Source organism: Hordeum vulgare, chromosome 3H (assembly GCF_904849725.1).
Source record: "Hordeum vulgare subsp. vulgare chromosome 3H, MorexV3_pseudomolecules_assembly, whole genome shotgun sequence".
In the NCBI taxonomy this organism is placed as follows: Eukaryota; Viridiplantae; Streptophyta; class Magnoliopsida; order Poales; family Poaceae; genus Hordeum; species Hordeum vulgare.
The window spans coordinates 280,826,838-280,841,456 of record NC_058520.1 but is presented as its reverse complement, the minus strand read 5'-3'; positions in this window follow the sequence as shown (position 1 = coordinate 280,841,456).

Below are 14,619 nucleotides of genomic sequence, written 5' to 3'. Positions count from 1 at the left end.
AAAAAGGAATTCTTAGCCAATTTAGCCCGAAGAAGGGGACAAGAAGAGAAAAAGAGGAAAAATGAAAGGAGGGAAGAGGAAAAATGAGGAGAAGGAGGAGAGGGAGGAGGAGAAGAAGAAGGAGAAGAAGGAGAAGAAGGAGGAGAAGGAGAAGGAGCTCCTCCTACTCCTTCTTCTTCCTCCTTCTCCTTCTCCTTCTTCTTCTCCTTCTCCTTCTTCTTTTCTTCTTCTTCTCCTCTTCCTTCTTCTTCTTCTCCTCCTCCTCCTCCTCCTCCTCCTCCTTATTTTACTTCTTCTTCTCTATCTCTTCTTCTACGTAGCTTAGACTCATCCAAGAAAGGCTAAATTAGCCAATTGTCCTATGAAATGACATAATTAGCTTAGTTAGCTCCAAAATGTCCTATTTAATAAAAAATGACCTATACTTAGCTAATTATCCTCGAAATGACATAATTAGCTCCAAAAAGGCATTCTTAGCCAATTTAGCCCGAAGAAGGGGACAAGAAGAGAAAAAGAGGAAAAATGAAAGGAAGGAAGAGGAAAAATGAGGAGAAGAAGGAGGAGAGGGAGGAGGAGAAGAAGAAGGAGAAGAAGGAGGAGAAGGAGAAGGAGCTCCTCCTTCCCCTTCTTCTTCCTCCTTCTCCTTCTCCTTCTCCTTCTCCTTCTTCTTTTCTTCTTCTTCTCCTCTTCCTTCTTCTTCTCCTCCTCCTCCTCCTCCTCCTTATTTTACTTATTCTTCTCTATCTCTTCTTCTACGTAGCTTAGACTCATCCAAGAAAGGCTAAATTGGCTAATTATCCTACGAAATGACATAATTAGCTTAGTTAGCTCCAAAATGGCCTATTTAATAAAAAATGACCTATACTTAGCTAATTATCCTCGAAATGACATAATTAGCTCCAAAAAGGCATTCTTAGCCAATTTAGCCCGAAGAAGGGGCAAGAAGAGAAAAAGAGGAAAATGAAAGGAAGGAAGAGGAAAAATGAGGAGAAGAAGAAGGAGGAGAGGGAGGAGGAGAAGAAGAAGGAGAAGAAGGAGAAGAAGGAGAAGGAGCTCCTCCTTCCCCTTCTTCTTCCTCCTTCTTCCTCCTTCTCCTTCTCCTTCTTCTTCTCCTTCTTCTCCTTCTTCTTTTCTTCTTCTTCTCCTCTTCCTTCTTCTTCTCCTCCTCCTCCTCCTCCTCCTTATTTTACTTCTTCTTCTCTATCTCCTCGTCTACATAGCTTAGACTCATCCAAGAAAGGCTAAATTGGCTAATTATCCTACGAAATGACATAATTAGCTTAGTTAGCTCCAAAATGGCCTATTTAATAAAAAATGACCTATACTTAGCTAATTATCCTCGAAATGACATAATTAGCTCCAAAAAGGCATTCTTAGCCAATTTAGCCCGAAGAAGGGGACAAGAAGAGAAAAAGAGGAAAAATGAAAGGAGGGAAGAGGAAAAATAAGGAGAAGAAGGAGGAGAGGGAGGAGGAGAAGAAGAAGGAGAAGAAGGAGAAGAAGGAGGAGAAGGAGAAGGAGCTCCTCCTACTCCTTCTTCTTCCTCCTTCTCCTTCTCCTTCTTCTTCTCCTTCTCCTTCTTCTTTTCTTCTTCTTCTCCTCTTCCTTCTTCTTCTACTCCTCCTCCTCCTCCTTATTTTACTTCTTCTTCTCTATCTCTTCTTCTACGTAGCTTAGACTTATCCAAGAAAGGCTAAATTGGCTAATTATCCTACGAAATGACATAATTAACTTAGTTAGCTCCAAATTGGCCTATTTAATAAAAAATGACCTATACTTAGCTAATTATCCTCGAAATGACATAATTAGCTCCAAAAAAGCATTCTTAGCCAATTTAGCCCGAAGAAGGGGACAAGAAGAGAAAAAGAGGAAAATGAAAGGAAGGAAGAGGAAAAAGGAGAAGAAGAAGGAGGAGAGGGAGGAGGAGAAGAAGAAGGAGAAGAAGGAGGAGAAGGAGAAGGAGCTCCTCCTTCCCCTTCTTCTTCCTCCTTCTTCCTCCTTCTCCTTCTCCTTCTTCTTCTCCTTCTCCTTCTTCTTTTCTTCTTCTTCTCCTCTTCCTTCTTCTTCTCCTCCTCCTCCTCCTCCTCCTTATTTTACTTCTTCTTCTCTATCTCTTCTTCTACGTAGCTTAGACTTATCCAAGAAAGGCTAAATTGGCTAATTATCCTACGAAATGACATAATTAGCTTAGTTAGCTCCAAAATGGCCTATTTAATAAAAAATGACCTATACTTAGCTAATTATCCTCGAAATGACATAATTAGCTCCAAAAAGGCATTCTTAGCCAATTTAGCCCGAAGAAGGGGACAAGAAGAGAAAAAGAGGAAAAATGAAAGGAAGGAAGAGGAAAAATGAGGAGAAGAAGGAGGAGAGGGAGGAGGAGAAGAAGAAGGAGAAGAAGGAGGAGAAGGAGAAGGAGCTCCTCCTTCCCCTTCTTCTTCCTCCTTCTTCCTCCTTCTCCTTCTCCTTCTCCTTCTCCTTCTTCTTTTCTTCTTCTTGTCCTCTTCCTTCTTCTTCTCCTCCTCCTCCTCCTCCTCCTTATTTTACTTATTCTTCTCTATCTCTTCTTCTACGTAGCTTAGACTCATCCAAGAAAGGCTAAATTGGCTAATTATCCTACGAAATGACATAATTAGCTTAGTTAGCTCCAAAATGGCCTATTTAATAAAAAATGACCTATACTTAGCTAATTATCCTCGAAATGACATAATTAGCTCCAAAAAGGCATTCTTAGCCAATTTAGCCCGAAGAAGGGGCAAGAAGAGAAAAAGAGGAAAATGAAAGGAAGGAAGAGGAAAAATGAGGAGAAGAAGAAGGAGGAGAGGGAGGAGGAGAAGAAGAAGGAGAAGAAGGAGAAGAAGGAGAAGGAGCTCCTCCTTCCCCTTCTTCTTCCTCCTTCTTCCTCCTTCTCCTTCTCCTTCTTCTTCTCCTTCTTCTCCTTCTTCTTTTCTTCTTCTTCTCCTCTTCCTTCTTCTTCTCCTCCTCCTCCTCCTCCTTATTTTACTTCTTCTTCTCTATCTCCTCGTCTACATAGCTTAGACTCATCCAAGAAAGGCTAAATTGGCTAATTATCCTACGAAATGACATAATTAGCTTAGTTAGCTCCAAAATGGCCTATTTAATAAAAAATGACCTATACTTAGCTAATTATCCTCGAAATGACATAATTAGCTCCAAAAAGGCATTCTTAGCCAATTTAGCCCGAAGAAGGGGACAAGAAGAGAAAAAGAGGAAAAATGAAAGGAGGGAAGAGGAAAAATAAGGAGAAGAAGGAGGAGAGGGAGGAGGAGAAGAAGAAGGAGAAGAAGGAGAAGAAGGAGGAGAAGGAGAAGGAGCTCCTCCTACTCCTTCTTCTTCCTCCTTCTCCTTCTCCTTCTTCTTCTCCTTCTCCTTCTTCTTTTCTTCTTCTTCTCCTCTTCCTTCTTCTTCTACTCCTCCTCCTCCTCCTTATTTTACTTCTTCTTCTCTATCTCTTCTTCTACGTAGCTTAGACTTATCCAAGAAAGGCTAAATTGGCTAATTATCCTACGAAATAACATAATTAACTTAGTTAGCTCCAAATTGGCCTATTTAATAAAAAATGACCTATACTTAGCTAATTATCCTCGAAATGACATAATTAGCTCCAAAAAGGCATTCTTAGCCAATTTAGCCCGAAGAAGGGGACAAGAAGAGAAAAAGAGGAAAAATGAAAGGAAGGAAGAGGAAAAATGAGGAGAAGAAGGAGGAGAGGGAGGAGGAGAAGAAGAAGGAGAAGAAGGAGGAGAAGGAGAAGGAGCTCCTCCTTCCCCTTCTTCTTCCTCCTTCTTCCTCCTTCTCCTTCTCCTTCTCCTTCTCCTTCTTCTTTTCTTCTTCTTGTCCTCTTCCTTCTTCTTCTCCTCCTCCTCCTCCTCCTCCTTATTTTACTTATTCTTCTCTATCTCTTCTTCTACGTAGCTTAGACTCATCCAAGAAAGGCTAAATTGGCTAATTATCCTACGAAATGACATAATTAGCTTAGTTAGCTCCAAAATGGCCTATTTAATAAAAAATGACCTATACTTAGCTAATTATCCTCGAAATGACATAATTAGCTCCAAAAAGGCATTCTTAGCCAATTTAGCCCGAAGAAGGGGCAAGAAGAGAAAAAGAGGAAAATGAAAGGAAGGAAGAGGAAAAATGAGGAGAAGAAGAAGGAGGAGAGGGAGGAGGAGAAGAAGAAGGAGAAGAAGGAGAAGAAGGAGAAGGAGCTCCTCCTTCCCCTTCTTCTTCCTCCTTCTTCCTCCTTCTCCTTCTCCTTCTTCTTCTCCTTCTTCTCCTTCTTCTTTTCTTCTTCTTCTCCTCTTCCTTCTTCTTCTCCTCCTCCTCCTCCTCCTTATTTTACTTCTTCTTCTCTATCTCCTCGTCTACATAGCTTAGACTCATCCAAGAAAGGCTAAATTGGCTAATTATCCTACGAAATGACATAATTAGCTTAGTTAGCTCCAAAATGGCCTATTTAATAAAAAATGACCTATACTTAGCTAATTATCCTCGAAATGACATAATTAGCTCCAAAAAGGCATTCTTAGCCAATTTAGCCCGAAGAAGGGGACAAGAAGAGAAAAAGAGGAAAAATGAAAGGAGGGAAGAGGAAAAATAAGGAGAAGAAGGAGGAGAGGGAGGAGGAGAAGAAGAAGGAGAAGAAGGAGAAGAAGGAGGAGAAGGAGAAGGAGCTCCTCCTACTCCTTCTTCTTCCTCCTTCTCCTTCTCCTTCTTCTTCTCCTTCTCCTTCTTCTTTTCTTCTTCTTCTCCTCTTCCTTCTTCTTCTACTCCTCCTCCTCCTCCTTATTTTACTTCTTCTTCTCTATCTCTTCTTCTACGTAGCTTAGACTTATCCAAGAAAGGCTAAATTGGCTAATTATCCTACGAAATAACATAATTAACTTAGTTAGCTCCAAATTGGCCTATTTAATAAAAAATGACCTATACTTAGCTAATTATCCTCGAAATGACATAATTAGCTCCAAAAAGGCATTCTTAGCCAATTTAGCCCGAAGAAGGGGACAAGAAGAGAAAAAGAGGAAAATGAAAGGAAGGAAGAGGAAAAAGGAGAAGAAGAAGGAGGAGAGGGAGGAGGAGAAGAAGAAGGAGAAGAAGGAGGAGAAGGAGAAGGAGCTCCTCCTTCCCCTTCTTCTTCCTCCTTCTTCCTCCTTCTCCTTCTCCTTCTTCTTCTCCTTCTCCTTCTTCTTTTCTTCTTCTTCTCCTCTTCCTTCTTCTTCTCCTCCTCCTCCTCCTCCTCCTTATTTTACTTCTTCTTCTCTATCTCTTCTTCTACGTAGCATAGAATTATCCAAGAAAGGCTAAATTGGCTAATTATCCTACGAAATGACATAATTAGCTTAGTTAGCTCCAAAATGGCCTATTTAATAAAAAATGACCTATACTTAGCTAATTATCCTTGAAATGACATAATTAGCTCCAAAAAGGCATTCTTAGCCAATTTAGCCCGAAGAAGGGGACAAGAAGAGAAAAAGAGGAAAAATGAAAGGAAGGAAGAGGAAAAATGAGGAGAAGTAGGAGGAGAGGGAGGAGGAGAAGAAGAAGGAGAAGAAGGAGGAGAAGGAGAAGGAGCTCCTCCTTCCCCTTCTTCTTCCTCCTTCTTCCTCCTTCTCCTTCTCCTTCTCCTTCTCCTTCTTCTTTTCTTCTTCTTCTCCTCTTCCTTCTTGTTCTCCTCCTCCTCCTCCTCCTCCTTATTTTACTTATTCTTCTCTATCACTTCTTCTACGTAGCTTAGGCTCATCCAAGAAAGGCTAAATTGGCTAATTATCCTACGAAATGACATAATTAGCTTAGTTAGCTCCAAAATGGCCTATTTAATAAAAAATGACCTATACTTAGCTAATTATCCTCGAAATGACATAATTAGCTCCAAAAAAGCATTCTTAGCCAATTTAGCCCGAAGAAGGGGACAAGAAGAGAAAAAGAGGAAAATGAAAGGAAGGAAGAGGAAAAAGGAGAAGAAGAAGGAGGAGAGGGAGGAGGAGAAGAAGAAGGAGAAGAAGGAGGAGAAGGAGAAGGAGCTCCTCCTTCCCCTTCTTCTTCCTCCTTCTTCCTCCTTCTCCTTCTCCTTCTTCTTCTCCTTCTCCTTCTTCTTTTCTTCTTCTTCTCCTCTTCCTTCTTCTTCTCCTCCTCCTCCTCCTCCTCCTTATTTTACTTCTTCTTCTCTATCTCTTCTTCTACGTAGCTTAGACTTATCCAAGAAAGGCTAAATTGGCTAATTATCCTACGAAATGACATAATTAGCTTAGTTAGCTCCAAAATGGCCTATTTAATAAAAAATGACCTATACTTAGCTAATTATCCTCGAAATGACATAATTAGCTCCAAAAAGGCATTCTTAGCCAATTTAGCCCGAAGAAGGGGACAAGAAGAGAAAAAGAGGAAAAATGAAAGGAAGGAAGAGGAAAAATGAGGAGAAGAAGGAGGAGAGGGAGGAGGAGAAGAAGAAGGAGAAGAAGGAGGAGAAGGAGAAGGAGCTCCTCCTTCCCCTTCTTCTTCCTCCTTCTTCCTCCTTCTCCTTCTCCTTCTCCTTCTCCTTCTTCTTTTCTTCTTCTTGTCCTCTTCCTTCTTCTTCTCCTCCTCCTCCTCCTCCTCCTTATTTTACTTATTCTTCTCTATCTCTTCTTCTACGTAGCTTAGACTCATCCAAGAAAGGCTAAATTGGCTAATTATCCTACGAAATGACATAATTAGCTTAGTTAGCTCCAAAATGGCCTATTTAATAAAAAATGACCTATACTTAGCTAATTATCCTCGAAACGACATAATTAGCTCCAAAAAGGCATTCTTAGCCAATTTAGCCCGAAGAAGGGGCAAGAAGAGAAAAAGAGGAAAATGAAAGGAAGGAAGAGGAAAAATGAGGAGAAGAAGAAGGAGGAGAGGGAGGAGGAGAAGAAGAAGGAGAAGAAGGAGAAGAAGGAGAAGGAGCTCCTCCTTCCCCTTCTTCTTCCTCCTTCTTCCTCCTTCTCCTTCTCCTTCTTCTTCTCCTTCTTCTCCTTCTTCTTTTCTTCTTCTTCTCCTCTTCCTTCTTCTCCTCCTCCTCCTCCTCCTCCTTATTTTACTTCTTCTTCTCTATCTCCTCGTCTACATAGCTTAGACTCATCCAAGAAAGGCTAAATTGGCTAATTATCCTACGAAATGACATAATTAGCTTAGTTAGCTCCAAAATGGCCTATTTAATAAAAAATGACCTATACTTAGCTAATTATCCTCGAAATGACATAATTAGCTCCAAAAAGGCATTCTTAGCCAATTTAGCCCGAAGAAGGGGACAAGAAGAGAAAAAGAGGAAAAATGAAAGGAGGGAAGAGGAAAAATAAGGAGAAGAAGGAGGAGAGGGAGGAGGAGAAGAAGAAGGAGAAGAAGGAGAAGAAGGAGGAGAAGGAGAAGGAGCTCCTCCTACTCCTTCTTCTTCCTCCTTCTCCTTCTCCTTCTTCTTCTCCTTCTCCTTCTTCTTTTCTTCTTCTTCTCCTCTTCCTTCTTCTTCTACTCCTCCTCCTCCTCCTTATTTTACTTCTTCTTCTGTATCTCTTCTTCTACGTAGCTTAGACTTATCCAAGAAAGGCTAAATTGGCTAATTATCCTACGAAATAACATAATTAACTTAGTTAGCTCCAAATTGGCCTATTTAATAAAAAATGACCTATACTTAGCTAATTATCCTCGAAATGACATAATTAGCTCCAAAAAGGCATTCTTAGCCAATTTAGCCCGAAGAAGGGGACAAGAAGAGAAAAAGAGGAAAATGAAAGGAAGGAAGAGGAAAAAGGAGAAGAAGAAGGAGGAGAGGGAGGAGGAGAAGAAGAAGGAGAAGAAGGAGGAGAAGGAGAAGGAGCTCCTCCTTCCCCTTCTTCTTCCTCCTTCTTCCTCCTTCTCCTTCTCCTTCTTCTTCTCCTTCTCCTTGTTCTTTTCTTCTTCTTCTCCTCTTCCTTCTTCTTCTCCTCCTCCTCCTCCTCCTCCTTATTTTACTTCTTCTTCTCTATCTCTTCTTCTACGTAGCTTAGACTTATCCAAGAAAGGCTAAATTGGCTAATTATCCTACGAAATGACATAATTAGCTTAGTTAGCTCCAAAATGGCCTATTTAATAAAAAATGACCTATACTTAGCTAATTATCCTCGAAATGACATAATTAGCTCCAAAAAGGCATTCTTAGCCAATTTAGCCCGAAGAAGGGGACAAGAAGAGAAAAAGAGGAAAAATGAAAGGAAGGAAGAGGAAAAATGAGGAGAAGAAGGAGGAGAGGGAGGAGGAGAAGAAGAAGGAGAAGAAGGAGGAGAAGGAGAAGGAGCTCCTCCTTCCCCTTCTTCTTCCCCCTTCTTCCTCCTTCTCCTTCTCCTTCTCCTTCTCCTTCTTCTTTTCTTCTTCTTCTCCTCTTCCTTCTTGTTCTCTTCCTCCTCCTCCTCCTCCTTATTTTACTTATTCTTCTCTATCACTTCTTCTACGTAGCTTAGGCTCATCCAAGAAAGGCTAAATTGGCTAATTATCCTACGAAATGACATAATTAGCTTAGTTAGCTCCAAAATGGCCTATTTAATAAAAAATGACCTATACTTAGCTAATTATCCTCGAAATGACATAATTAGCTCCAAAAAGGCATTCTTAGCCAATTTAGCCCGAAGAAGGGGCAAGAAGAGAAAAAGAGGAAAATGAAAGGAAGGAAGAGGAAAAATGAGGAGAAGAAGAAGCAGGAGAGGGAGGAGGAGAAGAAGAAGGAGAAGAAGGAGAAGGAGCTCCTCCTTCCCCTTCTTCTTCCTCCTTCTTCCTCCTTCTCCTTCTCCTTCTTCTTCTCCTTCTTCTCCTTCTTCCTTTCTTCTTCTTCTCCTCTTCCTTCTTCTTCTCCTCCTCCTCCTCCTCCTTATTTTACTTCTTCTTCTCTATCTCCTCGTCTACATAGCTTAGACTCATCCAAGAAAGGCTAAATTGGCTAATTATCCTACGAAATGACATAATTAGCTTAGTTAGCTCCAAAATGGCCTATTTAATAAAAAATGACCTATACTTAGCTAATTATCCTCGAAATGACATAATTAGCTCCAAAAAGGCATTCTTAGCCAATTTAGCCCGAAGAAGGGGACAAGAAGAGAAAAAGAGGAAAAATGAAAGGAGGGAAGAGGAAAAATAAGGAGAAGAAGGAGGAGAGGGAGGAGGAGAAGAAGAAGGAGAAGAAGGAGAAGAAGGAGGAGAAGGAGAAGGAGCTCCTCCTACTCCTTCTTCTTCCTCCTTCTCCTTCTCCTTCTTCTTCTCCTTCTCCTTCTTCTTTTCTTCTTCTTCTCCTCTTCCTTCTTCTTCTACTCCTCCTCCTCCTCCTTATTTTACTTCTTCTTCTCTATCTCTTCTTCTACGTAGCTTAGACTTATCCAAGAAAGGCTAAATTGGCTAATTATCCTACGAAATGACATAATTAACTTAGTTAGCTCCAAATTGGCCTATTTAATAAAAAATGACCTATACTTAGCTAATTATCCTCGAAATGACATAATTAGCTCCAAAAAGGCATTCTTAGCCAATTTAGCCCGAAGAAGGGGACAAGAAGAGAAAAAGAGGAAAATGAAAGGAAGGAAGAGGAAAAAGGAGAAGAAGAAGGAGGAGAGGGAGGAGGAGAAGAAGAAGGAGAAGAAGGAGGAGAAGGAGAAGGAGCTCCTCCTTCCCCTTCTTCTTCCTCCTTCTTCCTCCTTCTCCTTCTCCTTCTTCTTCTCCTTCTCCTTCTTCTTTTCTTCTTCTTCTCCTCTTCCTTCTTCTTCTCCTCCTCCTCCTCCTCCTCCTTATTTTACTTCTTCTTCTCTATCTCTTCTTCTACGTAGCTTAGACTTATCCAAGAAAGGCTAAATTGGCTAATTATCCTACGAAATGACATAATTAGCTTAGTTAGCTCCAAAATGGCCTATTTAATAAAAAATGACCTATACTTAGCTAATTATCCTCGAAATGACATAATTAGCTCCAAAAAGGCATTCTTAGCCAATTTAGCCCGAAGAAGGGGACAAGAAGAGAAAAAGAGGAAAATGAAAGGAAGGAAGAGGAAAAAGGAGAAGAAGAAGGAGGAGAGGGAGGAGGAGAAGAAGAAGGAGAAGAAGGAGGAGAAGGAGAAGGAGCTCCTCCTTCCCCTTCTTCTTCCTCCTTCTTCCTCCTTCTCCTTCTCCTTCTTCTTCTCCTTCTCCTTCTTCTTTTCTTCTTCTTCTCCTCTTCCTTCTTCTTCTCCTCCTCCTCCTCCTTATTTTACTTCTTCTTCTCTATCTCTTCTTCTACGTAGCTTAGACTTATCCAAGAAAGGCTAAATTGGCTAATTATCCTACGAAATGACATAATTAGCTTAGTTAGCTCCAAAATGGCCTATTTAATAAAAAATGACCTATACTTAGCTAATTATCCTCGAAATGACATAATTAGCTCCAAAAAGGCATTCTTAGCCAATTTAGCCCGAAGAAGGGGACAAGAAGAGAAAAAGAGGAAAATGAAAGGAAGGAAGAGGAAAAAGGAGAAGAAGAAGGAGGAGAGGGAGGAGGAGAAGAAGAAGGGGACAAAAGGATAAGAAGAAGAAGGAGAAGAAGGAGAAGAAGAAGGAGAAGTCCTTCTCCTTCTTCTTCTCCTTCTTCTCCTTCTTCTTCTCCTTCTTCTCCTTCTTCTTCTTCTCCTCTTCCTTCTCCTTCTCCTCCTCCTCCTCCTCCTCCTTTTTCTTCTTCTTCTCCTCTTCCTTCTCCTTCTCCTCCTCCTCCTCCTTCTTTTACTTCTTATTCTCTTTCTCTTCTCCTATAGTTAGCTAGGGTTCCACCTAAATGACATAATTAGCTTAGTTAGCTCCTAAATGGTCTGTAGTTAGCTAATTTCTCTCTGAAATAACCTATATATACACTACTTCATCTAGTATTATTTTTCTAACTTTCTTATTTGTCATTTTGCAGATTACCTTCACTTCACGGGAAGCATAGTTGATGGAATGCTTGAAGATGATTTCTTGTACCATGGGTTGTATTGAAACTATTGTAGTATATGAATATATGAAACTTTGTATGCACGTGGATGAAACTGGTGTAATATATGGTTTGGTACGGATGTAACTTCCATAATATGTATGCACTATGGATGAGAGTTATTTTAATATGGTTATGAGTACGGAAAGAAATTTATTTATGTCAAATATATATATATATATCCTGATTATTGTTAAAAATGTTGGATATAACAAAAAATAAATAAAAAAGGGGTTGGTTCCCCTCTTTGCCGTCTGCCAACACATGGCAAAGGGGTGGAGGCAGACGGCAAAGGGGGAATCTGACCCTCTCTCTCCCCTCTTTGCCGTCTGCCCCCACATGGCAAAGGGGGGAGGCAGACGGCAAAGAGAGAATCTGCCCCCTCACTCTCCCCTCTTTGCCGTCTGCCCCCACATGGCAAAGGGGGGGAGGCAGACGGCAAAGAGAGAATCTTCCCCCTCTCTCTCCCCTCTTTGCCGTCTGCCCCCACATGGCAAAGGGGGGAGGCAGACGGCAAAGAGAGAATCTGCCCCCTCTCTCTCCCCTCTTTGCCGTCTGCCCCCACATGGCAAAGGGGGGAGGCAGACGGCAAAGAGAGGAGGCCTGCCGTTAACACTTAACGGGGACGTTGCAATATATGCCGTCCCACTTATTTTGCCGTCTGCCCCCTCATGGCAAAGATTCTTTGCCGTCCGCTTTGTGAAAGAAGACGACAAAGAGCCTCTTCACCGGATTTTTTTTACCGTCTACTTTGCCATGAGGGGGCAGACGGCAAAGCCTTTGCCGTCCGTGGTTGCCCCCTTTGCCGTCCGCCTTGGCAGACGGCAAATTTATGAATTTCAGTACTGAGTACTTTATTACAATAAAGGATTACAATAAAGTGGCTGAAGGCCAACTCATGAGATATCTAACAATGAATAGCGGAAGCATCAGGTAGACGAGTCCATCCGACTCCAAGGGCATGTCGCTGAGCGTAGATCGTAGCCTCACTCCTGGTCGAAAAAGTACTCTGCAACATGATACGTTGCAGCCGTGTAGGTCAGCATATTGAATATGCCGGATAGTCATCAAAGAGAGGAGTAAAATAATAATCAACTATCTCTACATGCATATTTGGCCGGTGGGGCTAAGTTTTGCATAAAGCCAATTTTTATCCTACAACAAGGGGGGTTGGAAGCAAAATGTTACTACTTTGTTTGTTGTTAACGAGATGGTTCCGCCAACCAATTCTCGCACCCGAATAGTTGTTAACACCCACATCATTATTAAGTTGTGTCGAGAGTTCAGGGGAAATTCAATGCCTTCAGCTCAAGTTGTCCATGACCGTGGACACGGCTAATCGATTAGGTTGGGCACTCTGCAGAGTTTTGCACACGTTCCCCACAAGATTTGATCGCCTCCGAGTATGTCCTCGCACTTCACAGTGTTTGAAGACCGGATGATCAAAACATGGTCTTTCAACGGGTCCCTCTGAATCCCTCTCGGTGCCCATCCATTCCTATCGTTCTTCTACATCTGCTAGCACCGCCTGTCCAGAGTCGCCGCGTTGTCGAACCAAGCCAGAGCCCATAATGACTTGTGGCTGTGCAGGTAAGCCTTGGGTCTTGAAAATATCCGTCCGTCTCTTTGAGCCTGGGTGAAGCTTTCTGCAGGATGTCATGGCCTCTCCAGCATCCCGGGTCATCCACTGGGTTCTCTAGGGAGCCGATCAACCGTCCTTCACCCGGAGTTGCATTGCGTCCGAGGTCTTGAAAATCTTGTCTTAACCGGTCTTGATTATTTAATCAACCTTGCATCACTCGTGTTATGCACTCAACCGAAATCCCGTCTACTCAAGCATAGCAATATGAAATTTGTCGTCCCGGGCCAAGTAACGGGGTTGTTGGGTGCCTACCACATTATACTACAATATGTAACCATAATTTCCAAGTACCTACTCAGCATGCAATTGGGCATAGGATGGTAGAACTACGATGCATAAAACATAGGTGATACATGATCAAATGACTTGCCTGGTATTACTTGATGAAGATAGTCGCTCTTAAAATCCTGATAATTCTACTCGCCACACTCCGAGCAATCTATCGTAAATGAATAGCATTCAATAAACATTCATGCCAAAAAGGAAGAACCAAGAGAACATAAGAACAAAGCATGTCTTGGTGCAAAATAACAACGTACTAAGGTTTAATAAAAAGGTCCTAAGTGTGTTGTAAAGTGAAGGTGCATGAATGAGATCAAAAGAGGTAATGGAAGATGAACTATTGCTATATAAGCTCGACTTGCATACACTATGGGAGATGATAAAAAATATTGGGAGAACAACATGAATGTTGTTTGACAAATAGTATAAGACATAAGAATTTATTTGTAGAAAGAATTTCTTGAAATGGAGCACTACAACGCAAGTTATAGCGAATTGAAGTACGAACAGAATTTGCATTCAAAAGGTCAAGAGAAGTTGAACTGAAGTACGATGGTTACGTACAAAAATATATGACATGAGTGTTTAGGGGTAAAAGGAATCAATTGAAAAGGTGGTACGATTTGCAAGATAAGATCAAATGAATGTTCGAATACAAAATTGAATCGCTCAAATTTGTAAGGTTCAAAGGTCGAAACTAATGATGCTACTGGATATAGGAGATCAATATGAGCGTGTAGAAAAAAGAATTACTAGATTTGAACTAGCGGATCAAAACATACAAATACGTCAATATAACATTGAATCGGCTTAAAACGATGTGAACACTTTTGGGCACTAATAGATAAATCTGATTTGATCAAAATTATAAGTTGAAAAGTTAAAACTAATGATACAAACGGAAAGATTACTTTGATACGAATCCGACGCAATTGAATTCATCTAAAACGGAGCTACGGATAAAAAGATATGATCAAAAGAAGTTTGAATATGAATATGAACAAATTTCGAAATTTGAAAATTTCAAAAAAGTTGATATGATAGGTTCATCGGATAGGTGGGATCAAGACGAAACTCTAGGCGTTGGTTTCATCTAATTCGGATAAACGAGTAAAAAGGTATGGCTATTTGAAAAATCAGGGCCAAGCTGTTTTACGGAAAAAAACTGCTATGTCTAAAAGAATTCTAGTACTAATGTGTAAATACGAAGACTAAATAATATATCTAATTACTCTACCGTATACTAGTGTAGGAATACTAGTCTAGAAATAATAAACTACGGGAGTATAAAAAAAAAGAAGAGAAATACCTTTAGGATGCAGAGTAAGAATTAATTTCAATGAGGAGACGACTTCGAGAAATCCCGCCGAAGAGAAGAAAAACTATTTTTATTTAATAAATCTGGTTAAACCAAAAGATTGATTTAACCCAAAATAGATGATTTTTTTGGATGCCGGATCTATATTTATAGGTGGAAGGGAGGTCTAATGGTCCATAGATAGGCAATGTGGGACGAAACATATACGTAAAGAGGAGAAAATAGAAAAAGAGAGAAGAAGTGCCGCATGGGCTGAAAGACTTTCGCCAGCCGCATGAGCCGTTACGGCCGGCCGTGGCCTTTTTTTTTTGCGAGCGAACAATTTTTTTTAAACAAAGAAGAAAAAACGTATAAGTGAAAAAGAGAGAACATTTTATATAAACATA